Source organism: Centruroides sculpturatus, unplaced genomic scaffold (genome assembly GCF_000671375.1).
Source record: "Centruroides sculpturatus isolate CEXI.00-Female unplaced genomic scaffold, Cexi_2.0 scaffold350, whole genome shotgun sequence".
Taxonomy (NCBI): Eukaryota; Metazoa; Arthropoda; class Arachnida; order Scorpiones; family Buthidae; genus Centruroides; species Centruroides sculpturatus.
The window spans coordinates 286,835-294,857 of record NW_019384643.1 but is presented as its reverse complement, the minus strand read 5'-3'; the positions used below and the strand labels follow the sequence as shown (position 1 = coordinate 294,857).

The 8,023-nt window shown below is 25.9% G+C and overlaps 1 protein-coding gene across 1 annotated transcript in view; it reads left to right on the top strand.

Moving 5' to 3' along the window:
• The first annotated feature begins 1,033 nt into the window (after positions 1 to 1,033).
• The window catches only part of LOC111626057 (neuronal migration protein doublecortin-like), an 18,498-nt gene continuing 11,508 nt past the window's right edge, over positions 1,034 to 8,023 (top strand). The window contains exon 1 of the mRNA XM_023369340.1: positions 1,034 to 1,292. The gene's annotated coding sequence lies outside the window, so the exon portion shown is untranslated. The remainder of the gene's footprint in view (positions 1,293 to 8,023) is intronic.

The window sequence follows — 8,023 nt, the reverse complement described above, 5'->3', positions numbered from 1 at the left end:
GTGAAATACACCGAGAGAGAAACCCCGGGTAGTCCTACTTCTACTATATACTATTTCTTATATCTTCTTAAATCTATCCTTTTCTATCTTTAGTGTTAAGTTAGTATATGAGATTAGTTTTTAAGGTTTTGGGCTTGATCATATTGTCGCGATTGGGATATATGTGCTTTGGATGTACCATACTATTGTTCATTCCGCAATTTTGTACAATATACTATTGTACCGTGACGTTGGAATCCAAAATAAGAATCTGTATTATTGATAAAACGCGAAATAAATTACTTACGAAAATATACCATCTTATTGTTATCGTATTTTGTCTACTTTCGTGGTTAACTCTAATTTCGCGTGAATTTCACAATATATATAACAGAATTTCTGTCCCTTAGACCGCATGACAGAACTGCACAAAATAAGGTTTATATGTTATGTACCGTACAGTACACTTTTTCCACAATGGAGCGGCCGGGTCCGACATATCCGAACGGACCCGCCCCCAAAAAATTCCTGGAAATTTAACGATGTAGACCAGATTCGAGTCCGGGTCCCCAGAGCGGTAAGCTGTCACCTTAACTGTTGGGCCATGCGGTCTTTTGTATTTGGTAGAAATTCGCAAAATTAATTGAACAATGAAACAAAAAATTCAGAAATTAAATTCTATTTTTTAAAAAAAACATTCAATTGAAATAAATATTGCGTAACAATTTTCAAATTATTTAAAATCTTTTTAATTTTTAATTTTTTAAACTTTGTATATAATACATGGAAATTAATTACACATTTCTTGATTTGTGTATTTAAAAATTAAAATAAATGCTTAAAATTTTTATTTTATTTTACTGTCTAGAGTCGGAAATTGAATTCATAAAGAATCTATCAACCAATTACATAAAAGCTTACATCCGTTATTCGTCTTTCCTTATTATAAATAAAAATTTTCTTTATAAAAATGTATATTATTATAAATGAAATAAATACATAAAAGATTAACGTTAACGACGTATAATTAAAGTAATATAAACGATAAAGCCGACAAAAATATTTAATACAATAATTATCATTTTATTTCCCTAGAAGAATTACCAAAAGAGTTGAACCAATCAGCATCGAGCTCATTTAATCAAAAAGGAAGAAGTGGAGAATTGATGGAAGTATGAGAGGGTCAGTGATCATTCAATGGAAAAATGTCTCGAGCGGAAATGCTTTTATTTCCACAATAATAAAATAATATCGAGGAAAAAAAACCGATTTATTCATGATTCCCGAGAGTAAATGGAATGAAAAAGTGAAAGGTAAGCGTAACAATTGTAATGATGTCATCTTTGTCTTAATTCGGGAAAATGTTTCGGTTTTTATAATTGGATAATTTAAATATTTTAAAATTTTATTATAACGAATCAAAGTCGTTTATTAGTAGTTGTGTGATATAACACGGCAACGAACAATGTAATGAACGATTATATTGTATATCGATTTTAATTGATAATTTATTGTAAAAATAGCGGCGAATTTAATATAATTGCTTATTTTTACGGTAAAATGAAGCGCGAAATGAATATCTTTCCTTTTCTGATAGTGAAAGTCTCATTAATTGCATGAATAATTGTTGTTCCTTTGGTAGATAACCTATGAGTCACTTGAATCACTTTGGTAGTTATGAATCACAATCAAGTACTGTGTTTAGTTTTTTGAATTGTTTCCATTGATGGAAGTAATCTCGCTTTTAATTAGTTTTTTAAAAATTTTTCCTATATCTTAATAACAAAACTGCATGAAAAGAAATTTTATTTGGTCATATTATTATTATAAATAATGGTTTCATTTGTATAAAAGATAGCCGTGAACATTTAAAATAATATGAAAAAAACACCATTATATTAAGTTAGAAACATATACTTATTTTACTGTTATTAATTCAATATAAAAATTATAATTAATTAATTAACAGTACATTATTTTTTTTCCTCGGTCTTCAACTTGATGTGTTTATTTTCTTAAATTCAAATATTTTTGTTAAATTAGATAAATAATACACATTTAAAATTTAATTGTGTTTTTAAATCTTCAAGTAAACATTATGCATAAACAAATTTACATTAGTTGGCAATTTAACTTGTTTTCTCTTTATTAGTATTGGATTTTATTTCACGAATAGAATTTTTAGGAATAATTCTTTAACAGAAGTTTTTATTTAAAATTCTGACTTTTTCTGCTTTGTTCATAAAATATATTTAAATTTGTATAGAGTAAATGAATGAATTAAGCAATGGTATCTTCAATTTATGTAGTATTTGGAAATTTTGTTTTTAGAATATTAAATTTTATAAATCTGTTTATTTGACTAACGTTATAAAAATATTAGCATATGAAATTTGTTTGCCTTGTTGAAGTTGAATTAATCAATTAAGTATTATTGATTTGTTTTCTAGCTTTGTCTATTGGATCAAACGTGTTATTTACTCAATACTTGAAATTATATTGTGTAAACAGGTTTAATTTTTTATTGTCTGTCTGTCTGATTGTGTGTAAATCAGTTAGATCTTCACTTTCAATTAATTTGTCATGCAAAAAAACTATTCAGAAAAATTTGTTCACCAGACCTTGCAATTTCTGGTTAATCTGTCATTACATCTCTAATGATTAATATCAAAGGAAAGCGATATGATTAAAAACAATTTATGTATATTTAATAAAAATTTTTATTTTTGTAATTTTATTTTTTATTTAATCATTATTATTGAATATACAAATATGCAGATGTTACCAATATAAGGATATCTAAGTTGAAGCAGAGAAGGATTTCATTTTGATAAAATCGCTAATGCATTAGCTGTTTTAATCAAAATGAAATACTTCTCTGCAATGAAGAGCAAATGAAGATAATGTATTATTGAACAAGTGTATTAAATTAATGACAACAAAAAAAATTTTTTTTTAATATTTAAAGTTTTGCAAGCCTTCAGTTATGGTTAGAAAATCCTTTCAATATTAAATTAAAAAACAAAATTACTAATGAGTTGTAAAAACAATTTTATATATAAAAAAATATAAAGTTCTGATTTGTAGACAGTTTTTTTTTACATTCTTGCATTTATTCTTTTCAATTTTTAAATCTGATGATAAACATTTTCCACTTATATTATGTGTACTTTCAAGAGAAGTGATTGCCAAATCAAGCAACAAACAACTTAATTTTAGAAGACAAGGTTATATTTTCATATCTGAATGACTCCATATTCTCTGAAACAATCTTTAAGTGTAATTTGGAATAATTTATTTTTTAATGTCTGGTCTTTTTTTTATCTCTAGTTATATCCAAAGATTCCATTTATTCACAAGTATTGTTAATGATTAAGACTGTTGATATAAATAACAAATACATTTATACAACTAAATATGTATAAAAGCAAACATAAAATACAACTAATATGAAATAATTTTAGAAATTAATTTGCTTTTCATTATAATAATAAAACATTATTTATTTTTTCAAGCATGAAAACTATAGACAAAAGTAATTATATCAGCTTTATATATGAATGGAGATTAATTGTTTGATAGAGCAGCACCATTCTATGCAATTATAAGAGATGGTCTGTGGACTGTTACTAGTCTGCAAACCATTAATTGCCAGACCTTGTTTTCTAGGAAAGGAAACTTAGTATGAAATAATGTTTTTCAAGTGCACATATAATAAGTCATGTTATGGTATACACATGTCTAAATACAAAGATACTATTATGTTTTCTTGCATGTGAATTGAGAGGTTAGGTTGCATGTTTTGCATATAAAGCATCATGTATGCTCATTTTCTCTTTTACTATCCACATTTATGCATGATGTAGTAATGAATTTATTATTTAGAAAATTTTACTGTTAATATTTGACCTCGTGACATTAGCAGTTTGTTCTCTTAAAATTTGATTAATCTTTTATACAGGTTATTTTTTCGTATTTTAATGTATTGTAAAAAAATACAATAATGACCTCTATAAAATTTGAATCGTTTATTTTCTTAAAGTTGATTTAGAAGATTTTATTTTAAAACACATTTAACTATATAAATAACTTAAGTTTATAAGCAAAGTATTTACTTGTATATAGTCTATATATAAAATTAAGTGATCAAATGGATAAACAAAATATAGTATCAGATGCGACACAATGTGGAAAATTAATTACATTAACCAATTTGAGAAGCACTGTAGCAGTCATTGAAGATCTAATTTATCATAATTAAAATACTACCGAAACATATAATAAGAAATAAATTTTTTGACTTTAAATTTAGTATAAAATTAATAAAATGCATATCAAGATCATGTTTCTAACATAAACTACAATTTTAATATTTTGTTGCCTGTTTTCAGAAGGTTGATAACTTGATAATGAAATTTGACCTTGATGCTAATTTTGCTAAAGGTTCTTATGTCTGATACAAGTAATGCCTGATTATATCTTAATTACCCAGATATGACTGTGTTATGTTGAAGATATTTAAGTGTCAAAGACATACGATGACAATATAAATAAATGCAAAAGTATTGTTGCTGTTAAAATTAGCATTTTCTTAAAATTTGAATTCTAATAATGGATTTAAATAATTTTTAAAATTAGTGAGATTATGGAAACATAAAAATAAATAAATAAAATAAATAAATTTCTGTTTCTTTTGGTATATTCTTTCCAGTAATTATTTAGAAAAAATTTTGTGTGAAACATTGATGATTGTGATGATTGCTTTAGAATTTTCCATAAAAATAATTTTTAGTATTACTGTTTATAAATGATTAATTAATGTTACTGTTGATTATAATACTTTCTTTTATAAGCATCATATTAAAATATGGATGTTGAAAGTTTTTAATTATAGTGACTAACATTTGAGTGATTGTATAAACTAGATCAGAATTACATTTCATATTGTTCATATTAAATTAATTAATAGAATTTTAATCCAGTAGGGTGAACACCACCTGCACTTTATCTCTGGACTCCAGGTCTTATGATAATTTCTCCAGGTTGTACTGATTATTAAGCATTGCTAAATGAAATAACCAAGTTTTCAAGTATGCTATTCCTCTTTGCAGTAGTTGTCTTTTTATACATGTATACAATATATGATACTCTTGGGGATATAACATAGGCTATTCATATGTAAAACAAGTTGGATTTAATATGTTGGAATTTATTAAATTATTATAGCCATCTCTGCTAGGTGCACCTGGGTCTGTTAGTACATACATTTATACATTTGCATATCTTTGTTGCTATATTTTAGGGTATCAAGTCTCATTGAGTGAAGATCGGGATAAAGCAGCTTGTCATGTGAACAATATACTAGGATTATGGTTACATAATTAGTAGAGTGCAATTGATAATCATTTGACTGTAATAGTCTGAATTTACAGAGCTTCCTAAATGGATTAGATTTTGATAATATTTCTTGCGAGTGTAAGATAACCATTAAATTATTAATATAAAAACAAATCAACAATTTAAATTGTAGCTTCAAAATCTATTAGTTTTAATTAAACTGTAAAAATATCATGATTTCTTATTTAAAAATACATTAAAATGGAGATCTGAGATACAAATAAATATTGTATAAGCATAGTGGGCTGCAATTTGAAAAACTTTTAGACTTATAAATTCCCACTGTCATCTGTCTGTCTTTCCTGAAATCAAGAACAGAATTAGATAGATGAAAGATGAGACCAGATATGGAAACCTTATGGGTAGGAGGCCATGATTAAGTATATATGAACTTCCAATGCAAACTGGAAGTCATATTATTTCAATTAAAAAATTTTTTCCCCAAAAGGTGTTAATAGACAAAAGGCATGACTCTATTCTTAAAGGAAAAGTATGATGTACAGGGCAAACCACTACTAACTTGAGGTGGAGAGCATATATTTTAAATTAAACTAAAAATGTGATTAAAAATTGCAGCCTGACATTGTGACAATGTCACAATAAATAATTGCTTGTTCTAAATACGTTCCATTTACTGGTAATTAAAATTATCCCTTAGAATATATTATGTAGTCTCTTACAATGAAATTTCTGAGTTAACTTCATTCTGACTTCATCATTATGAATTAACATATATCATTCCATTTTAATATTATAATATATTCTAATCAAATTTCTTTTCATTTTGAATTTTATTTTGTTATCAAGCTTCTATATAATAAGTTGAGTAAATGTTATAAAAGAAGGAAAATTTCAAGCCTAAAACAAAGTTGAATCATTTACCAATTCATCTAATTTTAATGGCAATTTAAGAAGATAAATTGTTTTAAAAATGAATATCACTTCATATGTATTTTTACCATTTTGGGGTTCGATCCCCTATGCGAATCGCTCGATGTTGATGAGAATAAGTCGAGTCGGAATTTAATATCCCTTTCTTTGTTTATGAATATATACAGTAATGTACAATACAATGTATTTACAGCCCTACATCGATCGAAGGTTAAGTTGTTTGTGCTGACTGCTTGTTTTGACGTCCGTTTCCAGTAGCTGTTGGTCGGAAAGTGGGTGACCAGTTCAAAGTTCGCTTTTCTTCCTTTCCTTGTGCCCTGTATCGTCCGAATTGGCCCATTGCCGACCGGCACCACACCATCTCTACATTAATTTTTTATAAATTGTTATTTTCACTTGCTGAATAAAATGCATTGATAATGTAAAACATTATTTTACAAATTATAAGAATTATTGTTTTAAATATAATTTTATAAGAATTATACACATTATTACTAAAAATATTTAAATGCAATATTATTTACATTCAAAACTTTTTTAAAAACATTTTATTTTTTAACTTAAAGCTGATCAGTTTAACAAATTATTACTTTATTGAATATATTGCTAATTAAAATTTTATTTTCTTATTTTATTTCATAGTTGAATTTACCTACAGTTTTTTAGAAAAGAAGCATATTCAAATATGTAAGGTGTTGCAGTTAAAAGTAAACTTGTTAATTAGGCATTGAGCCAACAAACATTCCAAAACTTTGATGTAAGAACAAGGAGTATACACACCCTTTTGTAGGTTGTTTCTTTTTTAGTGAAATTACAAAATGTAAATTTTTTAATAAATAGAATTTACAGAATTAAAATTCATTTTCTTTAATATGTTTATGATAATATAAATAATTAGTTTGGACTTAAAAAAAATCAGTAAAGATAATTTAATTTAAACATTTTTAGTAATAACAATTTGTTTTGAACTATACCAGGATGAACATGTAAAAGTTTAATTATGCAAATTGGAATTCTGAGTGTTAAAATATTCTATACTCACTCCTTGTTGACTGCTTATTTTATTATCTACAGAATAAACCTACAGTAATTGTGTTTACACTTATTTTTGAAACATTAGCATTGGATATTTATATTTTTTACTAAAAATATATCAAAAGAAAAATATATCAAAATATCTGTTGTTGAAGTGTACTTTAATATTATTTTAAAATCTCTGTTTGTACAAATTCTTTTGACTTTTACCATTATTACAGACTTAATATTTTTGGAATTGATTTGATTTGTTAATGGCTGTTAATAAAGTAAATGAAAATTGGAAAAATGAATTTCAAGTTTGAATTGTTATGTTAGCATTATTAGTTGAAATTTATATTCAGACATTAATTTGTAGAATACATAAGCTAAATTTTAGTGAATACAGTACATACATTTTTCTTTTTAAATTTTAACATGCTCCAAATATAACCAGTGTATATTAGATGTTAATACAGTAGATCCCCCTATAAGACGGTAGATACGTTCCGTTCTTTATTTGTAGGAATCATAGTTTACGGACTACGGCTGTTTGAAAGGTTTTCTTTCATAAAATTAATCGATTCTAGACTAATTCGACTCAACATTTCCAAAATACGTATATTTTTTTGAAATTTTTCTGTATAAACTACGTTATAAACAAAAAATTGTAGGATTGCTTACCGAGTGTGTACCGTTCGACTACGCCCGTTGCTAAAGCTTGGTTTCGTCGCGGAACAGC